This window comes from Triticum aestivum, chromosome 2A (assembly GCF_018294505.1).
Source record: "Triticum aestivum cultivar Chinese Spring chromosome 2A, IWGSC CS RefSeq v2.1, whole genome shotgun sequence".
Taxonomy (NCBI): domain Eukaryota; kingdom Viridiplantae; phylum Streptophyta; class Magnoliopsida; order Poales; family Poaceae; genus Triticum; species Triticum aestivum.
The window spans coordinates 145,732,933-145,756,344 of record NC_057797.1 but is presented as its reverse complement, the minus strand read 5'-3'; positions in this window follow the sequence as shown (position 1 = coordinate 145,756,344).

Genomic DNA, 23,412 nt, shown 5'->3' with positions numbered 1-23,412 from the left:
GAGCTTCCTTCAAACTTTGCAAATGTTCATGACGTGTTCCATGTCTCTTAGCTTCGAAAGTGCTTCAAGACTCTTGACCGCACCGTCAACTTCGAGGACATTGAGCTCCAAGAAGATCTCTCTTATCGTGAGCACCCAGTTGCTATTCTTGAAGAGACTGAACGCAAGACTCGCAACAAGTCAATCAAATTTCTCAAAGTCAAGTGGTCACACCATTCTGACCGTGAAGCTACCTGGGAACGCGAGGTTCACCTCCGTTCTGAGTACCCGGAGTTCTTTCAGTCCTAGATCTCGGGACGAGATCTTTTCATAGTGGTGGAGTGTTGTAACACCCCGGATGTAACTTTCCCAATTTGTACTCTAACTCTTGCCGTTTCCGGCGTTAAGTTATATTTATTTCCTCGGGTTCGGGTTTTGTCTCCGTGTGTTGTTGTCGTTGTCATGCATCTCATATCATGTCATCATGTGCATTGCATTTGCATACGTGTTCATATCATGCATTCGAGCATTTTCCCTGTTGTCCGTTTTGCGTTCCGGCGCTTCGTTCTCCTCCGGTGGTCATTTCTAGCTTTCTTTCGTGTGTGGGGATTAAACATTTCCGGATTGGACTGAGACTTGCCAAGCGGCCTTGGTTTACTACCGGTAGACCACCTGTCAAGTTTCGTACCATTTGGACTTCGTTTGATACTCCAACGGTTAACCGAGGGACCGAAAAGGCCTCGTGTGTGCTGCAGACCAACACCCCTTCAATTTGGCCCAAAACCCACCAAACTCTGCTCCATTATCTAGAGCGTTCGATCACGATCGCGTGGCCGAAAACCGCACCTCATTTGGACTCTCCTAGCTCCCTCTATGCCTATAAATAGACCCCCCTTTCCAAATCTCGGATCCCCTCCCCGAAACCCTAGATCTGCTCCTCCCCGCGCCGCCGGACAATGTCCGCGCCGGGGCGGACGTGTCCGACCTGCGCGCCGCCGCCGCCAGCCACTAGCACGCTGCCACGTGGCCTGCGCCACTCCCTCCGCCGCCGGCCCGAGGCGGCCCGCATCCGGCCCCCCCAGCCCACAGCCGCCCGGCTCACCGCCTCCTCCCTCCTCCCGCACCGCGCGCCGCCGCCGCCAGACTGCATAAAAGAGATTTTCGATGTCAGCGTACTAGACTCAGGTATTCTAGAACTGCAACGATAAAATTATGATGACAACACCTCAGAGCTCAACTCCCCGGGACACTTCCACTAAACCCCTGACAGGAGGCACCAAGACAATGTTCTCATCATAAAACCATCGAAACGATTCCAAGATACCCGCGTGATCCTAAATTTTTTTTAGTGAAATTTGAGAAGAGAAGAGTCAAAACTCTACGTCAGGATGCCTTACCAGAGCGATGAGAAGACTGGGAAGTAAAAAGAATTCCTAAACTCTCCGATATATAATTCCTAAAGACTTAAAACATTTTTCTAGACACAACTCGGCCGCTAAAAACGATCAAGCAATGGGGATCCTAAGGTCGGGGAAGGCTCTGATTACCTCTACTTTTGCTTTGTAGCGAATCTGGGCAGATTGTCAACTTGTTTGCGATTTTGCCGATGTTGTTGTAGTTGATCCGTGCACGCTATGCCATTGTTCTTGCCATGTCTAGCTTGCATTTTGTGCCTTCTTAAGGGATGTATTATTGCCTTGCCATGACTTGCACCGTAGTGAGTGCATCGAGCTCGTAAACATGCCTACTTGAGTTATATTTCAGCATGTGTCAGTTTTCACTAAGTCTGAAAACTGATTATGTTTTTGCTATGTTCGTGTGCTTGTTAGTATATTTTGTGACCCCGTTTGGCTCAAGGTCACTAAGGGACTTTTGTTAAGCTTGTTGAGTAGCTCCATGCCATGTCTTTCTTTGTCATGTTTAGGTCCTGTAGCATGTTGTTTTGTTGCTCCGAAGAGGGCTATATGATCTGAAATTCCAGACAAGTGTTAATTTCACTAAGTGTGAGATCTGTTTTACCATTTGCGTTTTTGCCATGCTTGTTTGAACCTCCTAATGGATGAATTGGCCGTAGCTCAGTGCTAGACTTTTGTTAAGCATCTTGTGTGCATCCCTGCCATGTATTTTGTTGTCATGTTTGGGTGCTGTAGCATGTTCATCTCATTGCATTTAGATGCCTACTTGTTGTAAATCGCAGACCGATGTCATTTTTGAATCGCTTGCCATTTCCAAACCGTAACTCCGATTCCGGCGTTCTTTATATCGTTTTCAAGCGATTTCATCTCATCTTTCCAGTGGCACACTTGGTTTTCCAAGATGAGGCCAGGTTCATGCATTTACTGTCATATCTTGGATTTTGCATCCCGCATCGCATCCCGCATAGCATATCATCATTGCATCATATCGCTTGATCCTTGCACGTGGTTGATTGTGTCCTTGTTGCTTGTTTGTCTTGTTTGGGTAGAGCCACGAGACGAGTTCGCTAACGAGGAGCCCGTTGAGTTTGCTTTTGAGGATCCAGTCAACTCTGACAACTGTGCAGGCAAGATGATCATACCCTCGAAATCACCTCTATCTTTGCTATGCTAGTTTGCTCGCTCTTTTGCTATGCCATTGCTACGATGCCTACCACTTGCTTGCAAGCCTCCCAAATTGCCATGTCAAACCTCTAACCCACCATTGTCCTAGCAAATCGTTGATTTGCTATGTTACCGCTTTGCTCAGCCTCTCTTATAGCGTTGCTAGTTGCAGGTGAAGATTGGAGGCCGTTCCTTGTTGGAACATTTATTTACTTGTTGGGGATATCGTTATATTGCCATGATATCTTAATGCATCTATATACTTGGTAAAGGGTGGAAGGCTCGGCCTCTCGCCTAGTGTTTTCTTCCACTCTTGCCGCCCTAGTTTCCGTCATATCGGTGTTATGTTCCCGGTTTTTGCGTTCCTTACGCGGTTGGGTTATAATGGGAACCCCTTGATAGTTCGCCTTGATTAAAGCTTTTCCAGCAATGCCCAACATTGGTCTTACCATTCGCCACCTAGCCTTTTCTTTCCCTTGGGTTCTGTAGACTCAAGGGTCATCTTATTTTAACCCCCCGGGGCCAGTGCTCCTCTGAGTGTTGGTCCAACCGAGCGATGTCCGGGGCTATCAGGGGCAACTCTGGGCTGGCCTACCCGACGTCTTGCTCATCTGAGTGTGCCCTGAGAAAGAGATATGTGCAGCTCCTATCGGGATTTGTCGGCACATTAGGGCGGTGTTGCTGGTCTTGTTTTAACCTGTCGAAGTGTCTTGAGTTACCGAGATACCGAGTCTGATCAAAACGTCTTGGGAGGAGGTCTATTCCTTCGTTGACCGTGAGAGCTTGTCATGGGCTAAGTTGGGACCCCCCTGCAGGGATTGAACTTTCGAAAGCCGTGCCCGCGGTTATGGGCAGATGGGAATTTGTTAATGTTCGGTTGTAGATAACTTGAACCTTAACTTAATTAAGATGAATCAACTGAGTGTGTTACCGTGATGGCCTCTTCTCGGCGGAGTCCGGGAAGTGGACACGGTGTTGGAGTAATGTTTGCGCAGATTGTTCTCTAGTTTCCCGCTCGTGCTTTGCCTCCTCTTCTCGCTCCCCTTTGCGGATAAGTTAGCCATCATACTTGCTAGTCGCTTGCTGCAGCTCCATATATTTACCTTGCCTTACCTACAAGCTCAAATAGTCTTGATCGCGAGGGTGCGAGATTGCTGAGTCCCTGTGGCTCACAGATTACTATTACACCAGATGCAGGGCCTGATGATTCTGCTCCAGGAGACGCGTACGAGCTCAAGTGGGAGTTCGACGAAGACTCTCAACGATACTATGTTTCCTTTCCCGATGATCAGTAGTGGTGCCCAGTTGGGGGTGATTGGGACCATGTCGCATGTTGGGTTCTCTTTTATTTTGGCGCCGTAGTCGGGCCATGAGTGTTTGGATGATGTAATGTTATTTATTTACTTGATTGACGTGGCGAGTGTAAGCCAACTATGTTATCTCCCCTTTTATTATCATGTTACATGGGATGTTGTGAAGATTGCCTAACTTGCGACATATGCCTTCAATGCGATTATGTCTCTAAGTCGTGCCTCGACACGTGGGAGCTATAGTCGCATCGAGGGTGTTACAATGCTAGAGCCCATAATAGCTTGTGGCTGCACACAGAAGTTTCTAGCATGAATAATCTCATGATCCCTTTGAGCCTGGGTGGCAGTCCCAAAAAAACAGGCAATCCTGGAATACCCGGGTGCCTCAATCCACCCAGATGTGTGTTAAAGTTGCCACCTTAAGTAAACCATAAATTAACAATCTCCATCTGTCATGAATTACTCTCAAACCCAAATCCACGTCTACGAGCATAGCATGGCAATATAAGCATAACGTAATAGTAACTCCCAAGGGTTTGATAATAACAGGTAATAGGTTCTACCTCATCTAATTCCCAAACCCAAAATTTAATTAGATCCTAATCATGCAATGTCTCAGGATTGATCTAATGCAATAAAACTGGGTAGAGGGAAAACATGATCAAAGTGTTACTTGCCTTGCTGATGATCCGGGAAACCTAGCGATTCGAAGTAGCAAGCGGCGCACTCCGGGTACTCTATCGCAAACAAACAAGCATACAATAAGTACTCAACTAATGCACAGGTAAAACTCGCATAAGAGATCTAACCAGAAAGTTAAACTTAAGAACTCCGGTTGGCAAAAAGAATCAAATCGAACGAAGCAACGAAAGACAAACGGCAAAAGAAACAGGCTTCGTTTACTATTCTGGATCTAGGGCAATTTTTACAGTGGCAAAAACTTGTTTGAGTTGATTAAACGGAAAGAGGGTTTTGATACGAAACTCCAGGCACTTGAATCGCCTGATTCCGATAAACGAGCGAAAAGTTAGACTAAAACGAAAATCGGATCAGGAATCACGATATGAAAAATCGCGGATTTAATCTGAGAAAAAGAAAAAACGACGAACGTTCGTTAAAATGAACGAACGGACGAACGCTTGCTAATTAAATAAATCATAAAACCGATTTATTTAAAAAACGAAACTAAAAAAACGACAAAACCGTCGGAAAACCGAACGGTTTTTCGAGAAAGACCGGAGGCGAAAAAAAACTACCTCCGGCGAACGGCGACGGCGGTCCGGCGACGGCAGCGAGGGCGGGCGGCGGCGGCCGGCTAGGGTTAGTGTTAGGGCGGCGGCGACTTGGGCTTGGACGGGGGCCTCGGGGCGCTTATAAGAGGCCCGGCCAGGAGGAGTCCTGGCCGGTTACGGCCCAAGGTCGGTTCAGACTTTTTTTAAATAATTACGCTAAAAAAACAAAAGGAATACTAAGCAGACTCTAAAAATCCCGAAATAAATTTTCCCTGGCTTCTAAAATCAAGCCGCACAGGATGAACATTTATTTGGGGCCTAAATGCAATTTTTAAAAACGTGCATTTTTCCTAAATTCAAATAAAATAGCAAATAAAACCAAAATAAAATCTTATTTGATTTTTATTAAATCCTCAATATTTATTTATTTTGGGAAAGTCATTTTATTCCCTCTCTCATATTTTTGTAATAGAAATAATTGAAGAGAAAATAAATAAAGTCAAATGATCCTATTTTCAAAATTTGAGACAACTCAAATATGAAAATAACGAAATCCCCAACTCTCTCCGGGGGTCCTTGAGTTGCATGAAATTTCTAGAATCAACCAAAATGCAATAAATATGATATGCAATGATGATCTAGTGTATAACATTCCAAATTGAAAATTTGTGATGTTACAGTCCAGTGATCTACTCCTAGATCACTATTGTACTCCTTTGCCAAACTCAGGGCAGGGTATACAATAGGTCTGGTACACAACATGGCATACTTTATAGAACTTATGACTGAGGCATAGGGAATGACTTTCATTCTCTCTCTATCTTCTGTCGTGGTCGGGTTTTGAGTCTTACTCAACTTCACACCTTGTAACACAGGCAAGAACTCCTTCTTTGACTGTTCCATTTTGAACTACTTCAAAATCTTGTCAAGGTATGTACTCATTGAAAAACTTATCAAGCATCTTGATCTATCTCTATAGATCTTGATGCTCAATATGTAAGCAGCTTCATCGAGGTCTTTCTTTGAAAAAACTCCTTTCAAACATTCCTTTATGCTTTGCAGAATAATTCTACATCATCTCCGATTAACAATATGTCATACATATACTTATCAGAAATGTTGTAGTGCTCCCACTCACTTTCTTGTGAATACATGCTTCACCGCAAGTCTGTATAAAACTATATGCTTTGATCAAATAATCAAAGCGTATATTCCAACTCCGAGATGCTTGCACCAGTCGATAGATGGATCGCTGGAGCTTGCATATTTTGTTAGTACCTTTAGGATCGACAAAACCTTCTCGTTGCATCATATACAACTCTTCTTTAATAAATCCTATTAAGGAATGCAGTTTTGTTTATCCATTTGCCAGATTTCATAAAACGCGACAATAACTAACATGATTCGGACAGACTTAAGCATAGATACGAGTGAGAAATTCTCATCGTGCTCAACACCTTGAACTTGTCGAAAACCTTTTTGCGACAATTCTAGCTTTGTAGATAGTAACACTACTATCAGCGTCCGTCTTCCTCTTGAAGATCCATTTAATCTCAATGGCTCGCCGATCTTTGGGCAAGTCAATCAAAGTCCATACTTTGTTCTTATACATGGATCTCATCTCAGATTTCATGGCCTCAAGCCATTTTGCGGAATCTGGGCTCATCATCGCTTCCTCATAGTTCGTAGGTTCGTCATGGTCAAGTAACATGACCTCCAGAACAGGATTATCGTACCACTCTGGTGCGGATCTCACTCTGGTTTACCTACGAGGTACGGTAGTAACTTGATCTCAAGTTACATGATCATCATCATTAGCTTCCTCACTAATTGGTGTAGTAGTCACAGGAACAGATTTCAATGATGAACTACTTTCCAATAAGGGAGCAGGTACAGTTACCTCATGAAGTTCTACTTTTCTCCCACTCACTTCTTTCGAGAGAAACTCCTTCTCTAGAAAGGATCCATTCTCAGCAATGAATATCTTGCCTTTAGATCTGTGATAGAAGGTGTACCCCACATTTTCTTTTGGGTACCCTATGAAGACGCACTTCTCCGATTTGGGTTTGAGCTTATTAGGTTGAAACTTTTTCACATAAGCATTGCAACCTCAAACTTTAAGAAACGACAGCTTAGGTTTCTTGCCAAACCATAGTTCATACGGTGTTGTCTCAACGGATTTAGATGGTGCCCTATTTAACGTGAATGTAGCTGTCTCTAATGCATATCCTCAAAACTATAGTGGTTAATCGGTAAGAAACATCATAGATTGCACTATATCCAATAATAGTATGGTTATGACATTCGGACACACCATTAGGCTGTGGTGTTCCAGGTGGTATGATTTTGTGAAACTATTCCACATTGTTTTAATTGAAGACCAAACTCGTAACTCAAATATTTGTCTCTGCGATCAGATCGTAGAACTTTATTTTCTTGTCACGATGATTTTCCACTTCACTATGAAGTTTTTGAACTTTTCAAATGTTTCAGACTTATGTTCTATCAAGTAGATATACCCATATCTGCTCAAATCATCTGTGAAGGTCAGAAAATAACGATACCCGCCGCGAGCCTCAACATTCATCGGACTGCATACATCAGTATGTATTATTTCCAATAAGTCAGTTGCTTGCTCCATTTTTCCGGAGAACGGAGTCTTAGTCATCTTGCCCATGAGGCACGGTTCACAAGCATCAACTGATTCATAATCAAGTGATTCCAAAAGCCCATCAGCATGGATTTTCTTCACGCGCTTTACACCAATATGACCTAAACGGCAGTGCCACAAATAAGTTGCACTATCATTATTAACTTTGCATCTTTTGGCTTCAATATTATGAGAATGTGTATCACCACAATCGAGATCCAACAAACCATTTTGATTGGGTGTATGACCATAGAAGGTTTTATTCATGTAAACAAAACAACAATTTATTCTCTTACTTAAATGAATAACCGTATTGCAATAAACATGATCAAATCATATTCATGCTGAACACAAACACCAAATAACACTTGTTTAGGTTCAACACTAATCTCGAAAGTATAGGGAGTGTGCGATGATGATCCTATCAATCTTGGAACCACTTCCAACACACATCGTCACTTCACCCTTAACTAGTCTCTGTTCATTCTGCAACTCCCGTTTCGAGTTACTACTCTTAGCAATTGAACCAGTATCAAATACTGAGGGGTTGCTACGAACACTAGTAAAATACACATCAATAATCTGTATATCAAATATACCTTTGTTCACTTTGCCATCCTTCTTATCCGCCAAATACTTGGGGCAGTTCCGCTTCCAGTGACCAGTCCCTTTGCAGTAGAAGCACTTAGTCTCAGGCTTAGGACCAGACTTGGTCTTCTTCACTTGAGCAGCAACTTGCTTGCCATTCTTCTTGAAGTTCCCTTTCTTTCCCTTTTCCCTTTTCTTGAAACTAGTGGTCTTGTTAATCATCAGCACTTGATGCTCTTTCTTGATTTCTACCTTCATCGATTTCATCATCATGAAAAGCTCGGGAATCGTTTTCATCATCCCTTGCATACTATAGTTCATCATGAAGTTCTACTAACTTGGTGATGGTGACTAGAGAATTCTGCCAATCACTATTTTATCTGGAAGATTAACTCCCACTTGATTCAAGCGATTGTAGTACCTAGACAATCTGAACACATGCTCACTGCTTGAGCTATTCTCCTCCATCTTTTAGCTATAGAACTTGTTGTAGACTTCATATCTCTCAACTCGGGTATTTGCTTGAAATATTAACTTCAACTCCTGGAACATCCATATGATCCATGACGTTCAAAACGTCTTTGAAGTCCCGATTCTAAGCTGTTAAGCATGATGCACTAAACTATCAAGTAGTCATCATATTGAGCTAGCCAAACGTTCATGACGTCTGCATCTGCTCCTGCAATAGGTCTGTCACCTAGTGGTGCATTAAGGACATAATTCTTCTGTGCAGCAATGAGGATAAACCTCAGATCATGGATCCAAGCCGCATCATTGTTACTAACATCTTTCAACTTAGTTTTCTCTAGGAACATATCAAAAATAAAACAGGGGAGCTAAACACGATCTATTGATCTACAACATAGATATGCTAATACTACCAGGACTAAGTTCATGATAAATTTAAGTTCAGTTAATCATATTACTTAAGAACTCCCACTTAGAAAGACATCCCTCTAATCTTCTAAGTGATCACGTGATCCAAATCAACTAAACCATAACCGATCATCATGTGAAACGGAGTAGTTTTCAATGGTGAACATCACTATGTTGATCATATCTTCTATATGATTCACGCTCGACCTTCCAGTCTCAGTGTTCCGAGGCCATATCTGCATATGCTAGGCTCATCAAGTTTAACCTGAGTATTCTGCGTGTGCAAAACTGGCTTGCACCTGTTGTAGATGGACGTAGAGCTTATCACACCCAATCATCACGTGGTGTCTGGGCACGACGAACTTTGGCAATGGTGCATACTCAGGGAGAACACTTTTATCTTGAAATTTAGTGAGAGATCATCTTATAATGCTACTGTCAATTAAAGCAAGATAAGATGCATAAAACATAAACATCACATGCAATCAAAATATGTGACATGATATGGCCATCGTCATCTTGTGCCTTTGATCTCCATCTCCAAAACATCGTCATGATTTCCATCGTCACCGGCATGACACCATGATCTCCATCATATTGATCTATATCAATGTGTCGTCACATGGTCGTCTCGCCAACTATTGCTCTTGCAACTATTGCTATCGCATAGCGATAAAGTAAAGCAATTATTTGGCGCTTGCATCTTATGCAATAAAGAGACAACCATAAGGCTTATGCCAGTTGGCCGATAACTTCAACAAAACATGATCATCTCATACAAAAACTTATATCTCATCACGTCTTGACCATATCACATCACAACATGCCCTGCAAAAACAAGTTAGACGTCCTCTACTTTGTTATTGCAAGTTTTACGTGGCTGCTACGGGCTGAGCAAGAACCGTTCTTACCTACGCATCGAAAACCACAACGATAGTTTGTCAAGTTAGTGCTGTTTTAACCTTCTCAAGGACCGAGCGTAGCCACACTCGGTTCAACTAAAGTTGGAGAAACTGATACCTGCTAGTCACCTGTGTGCATAGCACGGGGGTAAAACCAGTCTCGCGTAAGCGTACGCGTAATGTCGGTCCGGGCCGCTTCATCCAACAATACCGCCGAACCAAAGTGTGACATGCTGGTAAGAAGTATGACTTATATCGCCCACAACTCACTTGTGTTCTACTCGTGCATATTACATCAACGCATAAAACCTGGCTCGGATGCCACTGTTGGGGAACGTAGTAATTTCAAAAAAAATCCTACGCACACGCAAGATCATGGTGATGCATAGCAACGAGAGGGGAGAGTGTTGTCCACGCACCCTTGTAGACCGAAAGCGGAAGCGTTAGCACAACGCGGTTGATGTAGTCGTACGTCTTCACGATCCGACCGATCCAAGTACCGAACGCACGGCATGTCCGAGTTCAGCACACATTCAGCTCGATGACGTCCCGCGAACTCCGATCCAGCAGAGCTTCACGGGAGAGTTCCGTCAGCACGACGGCGTGGTGACGGTGATGATGTTGCTACCGACACAGGGCTTCGCCTAAGCACTGCTACGATATGACCGAGGTGGAATATGGTGGAGGGGGCACCGCACACGGCTGGGAGAGATCAACTGATCAACTTGTGTGTCTAGAGGTGCCCCTCTGCCCCTGTATATAAAGGAGCAAGGGGGGAGGCCGGCCGGCCCTCTATGGGCGCGCCAGGAGGAGGAGTCCTCCTCCTAGTAGGAGTAGGACTCCCCTTTCCTACTCCTACTAGGAGGAGGAAAGAAAGGAGGAGAAGGAGAAGGAAGGAGAAGGAGGAAAAGGAGGAAAGGGGTGAAAGCACAAGTGCTCCCTGGGTGGTTTTGGTAATTAATGTCAACATATCTCTTGTTGGACTAACACTTTTACCTAGTATGTTTCAGATAAGTTCAACAATGGAGTGGCATGGACTAGAGGATATGGAATCCCTTCAAGATGCTAAGGACAAAGGATTAGCTCAAGCTTCAAGATCAAGACTCTACATTTTCTATTTTAGTGATCCAAGAGCACATTGAGTCTATAGGAAAAGCCAATACTATCAAGAGGGGATGAGGTGTTGCTTAATGGCTTGCTTGCTCAAAGTGCTTAGTGATATGCTCCAAAACCCTAAACTACCTTCCCACATCCACATATGACCTAAACCAAAAGTCAAACTCGGCCCCACCGATTCTATCTATCCGGCGCCACCGAGTTTCAAATGTCATAGCCACTGCCACAAACCCTAGCAAATCGGTTTCACTGATAGGGATCTCGGTCTCACCGAGATGGGATTGTAATCTCTCTGTTTCCCTTGTAACGTTTCGGTCTTACCGAGATGAGCGATCGGTCCCACCGAGATTGCAATGTAAACTCTTTGTTTCCCTTTTGTAACATTTCGGTCTCACCGAGATGAGCGAATCGGTCCCACCGAGTTTACCTGACCAACTCTCTGGTTAGCTTATTACCAAAATCGGTCCCACCGAGTTTGTGTAATCGGTCACACCGAGATTACGTTATGCCCTAACCCTAACCATATCGGTCCTACCGAGTTGCATCTCAGTCCCACCGAAAATCCTAACGGTCACTAGGCTTGCTGAATCGGTCCGACCGAGTTTAACCATTCGGTCCCACCGAGTTTGGCAAATTGTGTGTAACGGTTAGATTTTGTGTGGAGGCTATATATACCCCTCCACCCACTCTTCATTCGTGGAGAGAGCCATCAGAACATACCTACACTTCCAATACACATTTTCTGAGAGAGAACCACCTACACTTGTGTTGAGGTCAAGATATTCCATTCCAACCATATGAATCTTGATCTCTAGCCTTCCCCAAGTTGCTTTCCACTCAAATCTTCTTTCCACCAAATCCAAATCCTGTGAGAGAGAGTTGAGTGTTGGGGAGACTATCATTTGAAGCACAAGAGCAAGGAGTTCATCATCAACACACCATTTGTTACTTCTTGGAGAGTGGTGTCTCCTAGATTGGCTAGGTGTCACTTGGGAGCCTCCAACAAGATTGTGGAGTTGAACCAAGGAGTTTGTAAGGGCAAGGAGATCGCCTACTTCGTGAAGATCTACCGCTAGTGAGGCAAGTCCTTCGTGGGCGACGGCCGTGATGGAATAGACAAGGTTGCTTCTTCGTGGACCCTTCGTGGGTGGAGCCCTCCGTGGACTCGCGCAACCGTTACCCTCCGTGGGTTGAAGTCTCCATCAACGTGGATGTACGATAGCACCACCTATCGGAACCACGACAAAAACATCCGTGTCTCCAATTGCGTTTGAATACTCCAAACCCTTCTCTTTACATTCTTGCAAGTTGCATGCTTTACTTTCCGCTGCTCATATACTCATTGCATGCTTGCTTGATATGTATTGTGTTTGTTAAACTTGTGCTTAAACTCCACTTAAACTTAAGAATATTAAAAACTGCAACTTTTGGCACTTAGTGTCTAATCACCCCCCCTCTAGACACCTCTTCTCGATCCTTTCAATTGGTATCAGAGCTTTGGTCTCCATTGCCTTGGTTTAAACACCATTGGAGGAAGATGGATGTGTCTACTTTGGGGAGTCTTAGACATAGAGTGCCTATTCTTGATGGAGAGTATTTTCATGAGTGGAAAAATGAAATGCTTGAGATTTTCAATGAATATCATTTGAACAAGTACATTACTAGCCCTTGTGCACCTCATGTTGATCCTTTGCACCCTACCCTAGATGAAGATATTGACATGATTCGCAATCTTAGAACTGTTGAGCTCATCATTAGAGGCTTGCCTAGAAACTTGATTAGATGTTTGCCTACTCTCAAGTGTGCCTACACCATATGGAGATTTCTTGAGGAACGATTTCCAGATTATTCCTTGAAAAATTTAGACGAAATTCTCCATAAGTCTATTGCCTTGAGTAAGATGAACTCTAGTGATCCTAGCTTTGGTGATTGTCTATTTGAGCTTACCAATCTCATGCGTGCTAAAGGAAATGTTGGAATCATTAGCGATATCATATCCGAAGCTATTAGAATTCATAAAGGTAACCATTGTGATGATCATTTATCTAATGAATTACCCTCTCTAGGAATTGATCAATCACAAGATGATGTTGAACATGGATACTATGATGAAGATGATGATAGTGACTATGATCTTGATGATGCAATGAGGCATTTTGGTCTTATGGCAAATCTTCGCGGCTACATGGCTGGAGGAAAGGAATGGGTCCTTGATAGTGGATGTACTGATCATATGACCGGAGATAAAGATATGTTCCGTGAGCTTGCTGAAAACGACGGCCCTCGAAAATATGTCACTTTTGGTGATAATTCAAAGGGTAAGGTGGTTGGCCTTGGTAAGGTGGCCATCTCACATGATAGCTCCATACAAAATGTCATGCTCGTTGAATCCCTTGGATACAATTTACTTTCAGTTTCTAGACTTGCGGATTTCGGTTTCAATGTCTTATTCACTGAAGTAGATTGCCAAGTGTTTCGTAGAGACAATCATAAAATGGTCTTTACCGGTATACGTAGAGGAGATCTTTACATTGTTGATTTCACTAAAAAGGCTCAACCTAGAACTTGCTTAATTACCAAATCTTCTAAAGGCTGGTTGTGGCATAGAAGACTAGGTCATGTTGGTATGCGAAATCTTGATAAGCTTATTAAAGGTGATCATATCCTTGGAATAAAAGATGTCATATTTGACAAGGATAGACTTTGTAGTGCTTGTCAAGCAGGGAAACAAGTTGGAGGAAGTCACCGCGCGAAGAACATCATGACCACAAGAAGACCACTCGAGCTACTTCACATGGATCTCTTTGGTCCAAATGCCTACAAGAGTCTCGGTGGTAACTCATTTGGTCTAGTCATAGTTGATGATTTTTCAAGATTTACGTGGGTGTTCTTTCTTGATGACAAATCGCAGGTCCAAAAGATCTTCAAAAACTTCGCTAGGAAGGCCCAAAATCAGTTTGACGTGAAGATCAAGAAGGTTCGGAGCGACAACGGAACGGAGTTCAAGAACGCAAATGTGGACACCTTTCTTGACGAAGAAGGGATTTCACACGAGTTCTCGGCTACGTACACACCTCAACAAAATGGAGTTGTTGAAAGGAAGAACCGGACTCTTATCGAGATGGCAAGAACGATGCTTGATGAGTACAAAACGCCAAAGCACTTTTGGGCGGAAGCGGTTGAGACAGCTTGTCATGCAACAAATCGCTTGTATCTTCACAAGCTACTCGGCAAGACGGCATACGAGCTCCTCACCGGTAACAAACCCCAAGTTGGATACTTTCGAGTATTCGGCTCAAAGTGCTACATTCTTGATAAGCATCGTCGTTCTAAATTTGCTCCTAAATCTCATGAAGGTTTCCTACTTGGTTATGGCTCAAACTCTCACACTTACCGTGTCTACAACAATTTCACCCGAAAGGTTGAAGAGACGGTAGATGTGAAGTTTGATGAATCTAACGGCTCGCAAGTAGAGCAATTGCCAATTGATGTAGGAGACAAAGACCCTTCGGAAGCAATTCAAGACTTGTCCATTGGCAAGATTCGTCCAACGGAAGTGAAGGAGAGTACCTCGTCCGTCCAAGTGGAAGCTTCTACCTCACGACAAGGTGAACCAAGAGTTGATACGGAAGCATCCACAAGTGGGACACGCCAAGATGAAGAAAACGAGGAAGCGCACCAAGATGAACATCAACAACCTCCTTCTCCACCACGACAAGAGAACGACAACGTCAACAATGAAGAAGGCCAAGAAGAAGCACAAGATGAAGAGGATGTTCCACCCCGACCCAAGCAAAAGCTTTCACGAGTTCGAGCAAGAATTGCTAAGGATCATCCCGTCGAGCAAATCTACAATGATATCCAAACCGGGAGAATCACTCGCTCTAAAACTCGTTTAGCTAACTTTTGTGAACATTACTCATTCATCTCTAGCATTGAACCTATGAAGGTTGAAGAAGCATTGGAGGATCCGGACTGGATAAACGCTATGCATGAAGAGCTACACAACTTTGAGAGAAATCAAGTGTGGACATTGGTCGAGAAGCCCGACAACAACCACAACATCATTGGTACCAAATGGGTGTTTCGCAACAAGCAAGATGAAGATGGACAAGTGGTTCGCAACAAAGCACGTCTCGTCGCCCAAGGCTACACACAAGTTGAAGGTATGGACTATGGTGAGACATATGCTCCCGTTGCTAGACTTGAGTCCATTCGCATCTTACTTGCTTATGCTAATCACCATGATATCACCTTGTACCAAATGGACATTAAAAGTGCTTTTCTAAATGGCAAAATTGAGGAGGAAGTTTATGTTAAGCAACCTCCCGGCTTCGTCAATCCTAAGAAACCTAATCATGTTTACAAACTTCACAAAGCCCTTTATGGTCTTAAACAAGCTCCTAGAGCATGGTATAAATGCTTGACCAAGTTCCTTATTGAAAAAGGCTTTGAAATTGGTAAAATTGATTCTACTCTTTTTACTAAAAGGGTTAATGGAGAACTATTTGTGTGCCAAATTTATGTTGATGATATCATATTTGGTTCAACTAACCCTCATTTTAGTGAGAAGTTTGGAAAGCTAATGTCGGAGAAGTTTGAGATGTCTATGATGAGTGAACTCAAATTCTTTCTCGGTTTGCAAATCAAGCAAACTAAGGAAGGTACCTTTGTCTCTCAAACGAAGTACACCAAGGACTTATTCAAGAAGTTCAATATGCAAGAATGCAAAGGTATGACTACACCCATGCCTACTAGTGGACATCTTGATTTGACCAAAGATGGTGAACCGGTTGATCAAAAGGTTTATCGCTCTATGATTGGTTCATTGTTATATCTATGTGCCTCTCGTCCCGATATTATGCTAAGTGTGTGCATGTGTGCACGATATCAAGCTGCTCCTAAAGAGTGTCATCTTAAGGCTGTGAAAAGGATAGTGAGATACCTAATCCATACACCAAATTTTGGCATTTGGTATCCTAAGAGGTCCTCTTTTGATCTTGTTGGCTACTCCGATTCGGACTATGCCGGAGACAAGGTTGATAGAAAATCCACTTCGGGTACTTGTCAATTCCTTGGTAGATCTCTTGTGTCTTGGTCTTCCAAGAAACAAAACTCGGTATCCTTATCCACCGCCGAAGCGGAATACATTGCCGCTGGTTCATGTTGTGCTCAATTACTTTGGATGACCCAAACTCTTAAAGATTATGGGATATATGTGAAACATGTTCCATTGCTATGTGACAATGAAAGTGCTATTAAGATTGCTCACAATCCCGTGCAACATTCTCGAACTAAGCATATTGAAGTTCGTCATCATTTCATTCGAGATCATGTTGCAAAAGGGGACATTAACCTTAAGCATGTTCGCACCGATAAGCAATTGGCGGATATATTCACTAAACCACTTGATGAGAAAGTGTTTTGCAGGTTGAGAGGTGAATTGAACATCATTGATGCTTCAAACTTGGAGTAGGAACTCCATTTGATACATGCGGGGCATGAGCCTATGACTAATCCTCGATATTTCTCTTATGATGCTATTCATATGTCTTGGATATATTTGTACCTTGCATGTTATCTAACCCGTGTAGGTACTTGGTTGGATCTAAATCTATGAGATTGCAACTCACTCACATCTTGAGCAATCTCTACATCACCAAGTCTCTACACAATGGTGGTTGAAGACAAGGAAGCACGAAACCATTCAAACATATCCTTTGGCAAATTCTATGTTGAGTCTCATGATTGTCATTTTGGATACACAAGTGCTCTTCCTTGCAAGTCTAACCCATGTAGGTAGATGAACTCAAACTCCAAGTGGTTCTCCCAACTCTTGATGAACTACATCAACCTTGAGCAACCCACACAAGTTCAACTACATGAGCAAGATCAACACCACCACCCAAGGTATGTTATTCCATCTTAGAGAAGCTTTACTCCAAGTCATGAGTCAAAGCAACTCGACAAGATGTGAATACATCAAGATGCTTAAACGAAAAATGGTAACCCCATTTTGAGCTTAAACGATGAGTATGACCTATGATCAAGTGCTCTCACTTGACTCCTAAGTCAATATACTCTAACATAGGTGACTTTGTCACCGACCATTTCTAGATGAAGTTCTCTAGTGTTTCTCCGTGCTTTTGCATTTGCATATTTGTTTCCCCTTTCAAAAAACTTCATCTAGAACTTTTAGTTTCTTTTCTTTCCTTTTTGTTCTGCATTTTCTGCATCCAATTCATTGCAAATCTTTCAGTAAATTCCTTGCATATCCTTGTGAGATCTTACTTGTCTAGTGAGCTGAGGTGACAAGTGGTTTCACTCTGATGAACTCGGTCACACCGGTTTGTTCTCTTCGGCCCAACCGAAATCTTTCGGTGCAACCGAAGCACACAACTCGGAGTCACCGATTCCATCACAGGAAAACCAACTTGCCACTTATTCCTGATTTCTGTTTGCTCCAGCTCCACTCAATGATTCTTGTCCTCTACCAGCATCATATTAGACATGCTGCTTTGCTCTGTGACTCGAGGACCAACCCATTTGTATCACATGTCCAGAAGAGCCCTTCTTGGAAATTGATGTCAAAGGGGGAGAGAGAGATCACATCAAAGCTTAATCCTTCCTATAGGGGGAGAAAGAGAGAATACTCAGGGGGAGAGAGTTTCTCAACTAGGAGAAAGTAATATCATCAAAGACCCCAGATGCTTGGTGTTCAAGAGGAGAGATGTCACATGTCTTTAAGAGGGGAAAGACATGTTTGGTTGCTTGCTTTAGCTCAAGCTCTGTTGTTTCCTTTTTTGTTGCTCTGATTTTCTGTTCCCTATCTTCTCCCAATATCCCATGCAGATTCAGGGGGAGCAAGACATCTAAGGGAAGGAAATCTCTGATTTTATTGCATATCTTTACCTTTGGGGACATGTCTATATCCAATGTGGTACTTAGTACTCACTCTACATGTCATCCCAGTCTTGGTTCTCTTGTGGTTTCTCTTGCTTGCTCTGGTCAGTAGGTGTATCTGTGTTATTTAACCTTGTTTGCGCAGGTTCATCCCATCCTAAGCCAACTCAAGACCACAAGGTAAGTATATGCATCACAGTCATGTGAATGAGAAGTTCTTGCTGATGTACATACTGTTTGCAAGAAGGACTCATGAGCATGAAGGTACATTTCTCACATTCACATCATTTGCTCTGATGCATATAGCCAAGATACATGTAACACATTGCTTACTCTGTCATGTTTACGCATTCACATGCTCCTATATTCAATATTCACATGATTGCATACATGTAGGGGGAGCCTATGCATGTTACATGTCTTTCCAAAGCTTTACTTGCTATTCTCTATATCTTTATCTAAAGCTTTGATGTATGTTGTCATCAATTACCAAAAAGGGGGAGATTGAAAGCACAAGTGCTCCCTGGGTGGTTTTGGTAATTAATGTCAACATATCTCTTGTTGGACTAACACTTTTACCTAGTATGTTTCAGATAAGTTCAACAATGGAGTGGCATGGACTAGAGGATGTGGAACCCCTTCAAGATGCTAAGGACAAAGGATTGGCTCAAGCTTCAAGATCAAGACTCTACATTTTCTATTTTAGTGATCCAAGATCACATTGAGTCTATAGGAAAAGCCAATACTATCAAGAGGGGATGAGGTGTTGCTTAATGGCTTGCTTGCTCAAAGTGCTTAGTGATATGCTCCAAAACCCTCAACTACCTTCCCACATCCACATATGACCTAAACCAAAAGTAAAACTCGGCCCCACCGATTCTATCTATCCGGCGCCACCGAGTTTCAGATGTCATAGCCATTGCCACAAACCCTAGCAAATCAGTTTCACTGATAGGGATCTCGGTCTCACCGAGATGGGATTGTAATCTCTCTGCTTCCCTTCGTAACGTTTCGGTCTTACCGAGATGAGCGATCGGTCCCACCGAGATTGCAATGTAAACTCTCTGTTTCCCTTTTGTAACATTTCGGTCTCACCGAGATGAGCGAATCGGTCCCACCAAGTTTGCCTGACCAACTCTCTGTTTAGCTTATTACCAAAATTGGTCCCACCGAGTTTGTGTAATCGGTCACACCGAGATTACGTTATGCCCTAACCCTAACCATATCGGTCCTACCGAGTTGCATCTCAGTCCCACCGAAAATCCTAACGGTCACTAGGTTTGCTGAATCGGTCCGACCGAGTTTAACCATTCGGTCCCACCGAGTTTGGCAAATTGTGTGTAACGGTCAGATTTTGTGTGGAGGCTATATATACCCCTCCACCCACTCTTCATTCATGGAGAGAGCCATCAGAACATACCTACACTTCCAATACATATTTTCTGAGAGAGAACCACCTACACTTGTGTTGAGGTCAAGATATTCCATTCCAACCATATGAATCTTGATCTCTAGCCTTCCCCAAGTTGCTTTCCACTCAAATCTTCTTTCCACCAAATCCAAATCCTGTGAGAGAGAGTTGAGTGTTGGGAGACTATCATTTGAAGCACAAGAGCAAGGAGTTCATCATCAACACACCATTTGTTACTTCTTGGAGAGTGGTGTCTCCTAGATTGGCTAGGTGTCACTTGGGAGCCTCCAACAAGATTGTGGAGTTTAACCAAGGAGTTTTTAAGGGCAAGGAGATCGCCTACTTCGTGAAGATCTACCGCTAGTGAGGCAAGTCCTTCGTGGGCGACGGCCGTGATGGAATAGACAAGGTTGCTTCTTCGTGGACCCTTCGTGGGTGGAACCCTCCGTGGACTCGCGCAACCGTTACCCTCCGTGGGTTGAAATCTCCATTAACATGGATGTACGATAGCACCACCTATCGGAGCCACGACAAAAACATCCATGTCTCCAATTGCGTTTGGATACTCCAAACCCTTCCCTTTACATTCTTGCAAGTTGCATGCTTTACTTTCCGCTGCTCATATACTCATTGCATGCTTGCTTGATATGTATTGTGTTTGTTAAACTTGTGCTTAAACTCCACCTAAACTTAAGAATATTAAAAACTGCAACTTTTGGCACTTAGTGTCTAATCACCCCCCTCTAGACACCTCTTCTCGATCCTTTCAAGGAGGCCTGCCCCCCTAGTCCAATTCGGTTTGGGCTAGGGGGGCACGCACCCTGCCTCCTCTCTTCCACCACTTGGCCCATGAGGCCCATTACTTCTTCCTCGTATTCCCGTAACTCCCCGGTACCCCCGAAAATACCCGAATCACTCGGAACCTTTCCGATGTCCGAATATAGTCGTCCAATATATCAATCTTTACGTCTCGTCCATTTCGAGACTCCTCGTCATGTCCCCGATCTCATCCGGGACTCCAAACTACCTTTGGTACATCAAATGACATAAAATCATAATACAATCGTCACCGAAACATTAAGCGTGCGGACCCTACGGGTTCGAGAACTATGTAGACATGACCGAGACATGTCTCCGGTCAATAACCAACAGCGGAACCTGGATGCTCATATTGGCTCCCACATATACGAAGATCTTTATCGGTTAGACCGCATAACAACATACGTTGTTCCCTTTGTCATCGGTATGTTACTTGCCCGAGATTCGATCGTCGGTATCTCAATACCTAGTTCAATTTCATTACCGGCAAGTCTCTTTACTCGTTCCGTAATACATCATACCGCAACTAACTCATTAGTTGCAATGCTTGCAAGGCTTAAGTGATGTGCATTACCGAGAGGGCCCAGAGATACCTCTCCGACAATCAGAGTGACAAATCCTAATCTCGAAATACGCCAACCCAACAAGTACCTTCGGAGACACCTGTAGAGCACCTTTATAATCACCCAGTTACGTTGTGACGTTTGGTAGCACACAAAGTGTTCCTCTGGTAAACGGGAGTTGCATAATCTCATAGTCATAGGAACATGTATAAGCCATGAAGAAAGCAATAGCAACAAACTAAACGATCAAGTGCTATGCTAACGGAATGGGTCAAGTCAATCACATCATTCTCCTAATGATGTGATCCCGTTAATCAAATAACAACTCATGTCTATGGTTAGGAAACATGACCATCTTTGATCAACGAGCTAGTCAAGTAGAGGCAAACTAGTGACACTCTGTTTGTCTATGTATTCACACATGATTATGTTTCCGGTTAATACAATTCTAGCATGAATAATAAAAATTTATCATGATATAAGGAAATAAATAATAACTTTATTATTGCCTCTAGGGCATATTTCCTTCATTAACACATAGTGAATACATGAACTCCTCAAACTACGGTCATCACTGGTAAGTATCCCAATTATTGTCACTTCGGGGTTAACGGATCATAACACATAATAGGTGACTATAGACTTGCAAGATAGGATCAAGAACACTCATATATTGATGAAAACATAATAGGTTCAGATCTGAAATCATGGCACTCGGGCCCTAGTGACAAGCATTAAGCATAGCAAAGTCATAGCAACATCAATCTCAGAACATAGTGGACTCTAGGGATCAAACCCTAACAAAACTAACTCGATTACATGATAGATCCCATCCAACCCATCACCGTACAGCAAGCCTATGATGGAATTACTCACGCACGATGGTGAGCATCCTGAAGTTGGTGATGGAGGATGCTTGATGATGACGATGGCGACGGATTCCCCTCTCTGGAGCCCCGAACGGACTCCAGATTAGCCCTCCCGAGAGGTTTTAGGGCTTGGCAGCGGCTCCGTATCATAAAACACGATGACTTCTTCTCTTTGATTTTTTCTCCCCAAAACTCAATATATGAAGGTGGAGTTGGAGTCGGAGAGGCAACAGGGGGCCCACGAGGTAGGGGGGCGCCCCCTAGGGGGGCAGGCACGCCCCCCACCCTCGTGGCAAGGTGGTGGCCCCCCTGGCCTTCATCTTTGGCATGTATTTTTCTTATTTTCTGAAAAGTGTCTCCGTGAAGTTTCGGGTCATTCCGAGAACGTTTGATCCTACACATAAATAACACCATGGTAATTCTGCTGAAAACATTGTCAGTCCGGGTTAGTTCCATTCAAATCATGCAAGTTAGAGTCCAAAACAAGGGCAAAAGTGTTTGGAAAAGTAGATACGACGGAGACGTATCAGGTCCCATCGAGTTCACAATGCAAACTCTTTGTTTCCTTTCCGTAACGTTTCGGTCTGACCGAAATGAGCGATCGGTCCCACCGAGTTTGCCTGACCAACTCTCTGTTTGCCTATTACAGAAATCGGTCTCGTCGAGTTCATGTGATCGGTCTCATCGAGATTACGTTATGCCCTAACCCTAATGAAATCGGTCCCACCGAGTTGACATGTCGATCCCACTAGAAAGCCTAACGTTCACATTTTGAACTGAATCAGTCTGACCAAGTTTGAGTATTCGGTCTCACCGAGTTTGGTAAATTGTGTGTAATAGTTAGATTTTGTGTGGAGGCTATATATACCCCTCCACCCATCCTCCATATGCACAGAGAACAATCAGAACGTGCCTACACTTCTACCATACATTTTCTGAGAGAGAACCACCTACTCATGTGTTGAGACCATGATATTCCAATCCAACCAGAAGAATCTTGATCTTTAGCCTTCCCCGAGTTGCTTTCCACTCAAATCATCTTTCCACCATATCCAAATCTATGATTGAGACTTGAGTGTTGGGGAGACTATCATTTGAAGCACAAGAACAAGGAGTTCATCATCAACACACCATCTATTACCTTTTGGAGAGTGGTGTCTCCTAGATTGGTTAGGTGTCACTTGGGAGCCTCCGTCAAGATTGTGGAGTTGGACCAAGGAGTTTGTAAGGGCAAGGAGATCGCCTACTTCGTGAAGATCTACCCAAGTGAGGAAAGTCCTTCATGGGTGATGGCCATGGTGGGTTAGACAAGGTTGCTTCTTCGTGGACCCTTCGTGGGTGGAGCCCTCCGTGGACTCGCGCAACCGTTACCATTCGTGGGTTGAAGTCTCCATCAACATGGATGTATGATAGCACCACCTATCGGAACCACGCCAAAAATCTCCGTGTCTACATTGCGTTTGCTCCCTCTAAACTCCTGCCTTTACCTTCATATGCAATGATTTACATTCCACTGCTATACTCTTAGAATTGCATGTGTAGGTTGATTGCTTGACTTGTGCTAAGTTGCTAAAATCTGCCAAGACTTAAAATTGGGAAAAGGATATATTTTTAT